The 2,196-nt window shown below is 49.1% G+C and overlaps 1 protein-coding gene across 1 annotated transcript in view; it reads left to right on the forward strand.

Moving 5' to 3' along the window:
• The window catches only part of PACS1 (phosphofurin acidic cluster sorting protein 1), an 86,832-nt gene that overhangs the window by 62,786 nt on the left and 21,850 nt on the right, over nt 1-2,196 (forward strand). The window lies entirely within an intron of this gene.

Consider the following 2,196-nt stretch of genomic DNA (forward strand, 5'->3'; position numbering starts at 1 on the left):
CCACCTGGGGACATGCCTACCACCTCTTTGAAACTCTTTCCACTCAGAGAAGGATGCTTTTCATAGGCTTGACCAGCTTTTCCTTGAAGCTAGTTCTGGGATGACCAAGGATTTAGGGCCAAGGCCCTGTAACACACAGCTGGTGTAGCTGCTGCTTCCAGATGGCTCCACCCTATGTTCTTCCGTAGTGTTAAAGCTGTGGGAGTTGCTGGTGTTGGGAATTAATCACATTAAGTTGTGCATGCGCGCACACACACACACGCCCCGTTTGTGACCTCATTCATCCTTCATTTAAAAAGACTTACTGTAGAAGTTTCAAACATTCACAACAGTGTAGTTGTGAACTGTTAAGAGTGAAGGTGGACCTGTTCTTTCGGGGCACCTGAGAGCCATTTTGGTGTAGTGGTGAAGAGCAGCAGACTCTGATCTGGAGAACCGGGTTTGATTCCCCCACTCCTCCACATGCAGCCGCTGGTGTGGCCTTGGGACAGTCACAAGTTCTCTTAGAGCTGTTCCCTCAAGAGCAGTTCCTCTCAGAGCTCTCTCAGCCCCACGTACCTGTCAGACTCTTGCAGCAATCAGTTCCAACAACTTTCTTGCAAAGAAGTAAAGTTTATTGAAACATTGGAGTATGCAGATCGTCTTTACACATCTCGTGTTAGAACTGGCAATTATTTATTTATTTATTTATTTATTAAACTTATATCCCGCCCTCCCCCGTAGGGCTCAGGGTGGCTAACAGGCAATAAATATTGCAACAATAAAACAAAGTTCTCAGTATTAAAAATAAATATACATTTAAAACCATTCCAAATACAGAGTTAGATTTAAATTTAAGTTTAAATTTAAAAATGCTCATGAAACTTCAATAAGCAGATACATACAATTCGAGTGGGTCTCCTGATGGCCTGGAGCCAATCATGGAATAGGTAAAAGTCCGCCAAAGCTAACGGGTCTTGTTTCCTAGGAGAAAGCTGGTGCTAGACACCGAGGCCAAACGCTCATGTTACAGAGATAAAGAAACACTGAAGGCACAGGGAAAAGAAACCTAAAATTCCAGAGGCACCCCCCTCACTCCATGGCAGCTAGAGGCCTAGCTGACAGTACCTCACAGGGTGTCTGTTGTGGGGAGAGGAAGGGAAGGAGATTGTAAGCCGCTCAGAGACTCCGAGGGAAGGGCGGGGGGTATAAATCCAATCTCCTCCTCCTCTTCTTCTTCTTCTGACTGGGGTGGCTCGGATGGGGGTCACTGGAGCCATTGCTGACCAACTTTTGCTCGAAGCTAGTTCTGTGATGACCAAGGTCAAGGCCCCATAACACACGGCTGGCGTAGCCGCTGCTTCCTGGTCACTCCGTCCCATGGTCTTCGGTAGTGTTAAAGCGAAAGCGCTGCGGGAGTTTTTAGTGTTGGGAATCAACCGCACCAAGTTGTGCCTGTGCACACACGCACACGCCCCGTCTGTGACCTCATTCATTCTTCATTGAAAGACTTCCTGTAGAGATGTCAAATGTTCACAGTAATGTAGCTGCGAACTGTTAGAGTGAAGGTGAATATGTTCTTTCGGGGCATTACTGGGCTGGCATGGATGGGGGGGGGGGGTGTCACTGGAGCCATTGCTACCCCGGCGCTTCAGGAGCATGAGGCATGGCTCTGAGTGGTGCCCTGCAGCCAGCCGCCTTTCCCCAACAACAGCGGTCTTCTTTGCCACTTTTGTGCCACGGCGGCCACTGAGATGAGAGCACAAATCTGATTGCTGCTTCCGGAGAAGGCTGCACAGTGGCTGCCTCCGAAAGCAGTGGTGGGAAGGCCTTGTTGTTAAAAGCGCTATCTGAGTCTCTTTGTTCTCCGCGCTCTCGGCACTGCAAAACGCCTCCCTCCGTGGCTGTTGGGGGCGCACCATGCCTGGAGATGATTTACCCCTGTGCTGTGTTATCCCTTCCAACAGAGCTGTTGGCCTAGCTCTTGAGCCTGTTTAATGCCCTGCAATGTGGCAAGTGGTAACAGGGCTTTTGAGCATGTGCGGAATACTTGCTGGCCAGCCTGTGAAGATCTGGGATTAAAGGAGACAGCTTTCAGGACAGAAGATATGACTCCCAGCTATGGGAGGGTCTGTAGAATCATAGAATCATAGAGTTGGAAGGGATCTCAAGGGTCATCTAGTCCAACCTCCTGCACAATGCAGGAAATTCACAACC

Source organism: Gekko japonicus, unplaced genomic scaffold, assembly GCF_001447785.1.
Source record: "Gekko japonicus isolate JY-2015 unplaced genomic scaffold, Gekko_japonicus_V1.1 scaffold1188, whole genome shotgun sequence".
In the NCBI taxonomy this organism is placed as follows: domain Eukaryota; kingdom Metazoa; phylum Chordata; class Lepidosauria; order Squamata; family Gekkonidae; genus Gekko; species Gekko japonicus.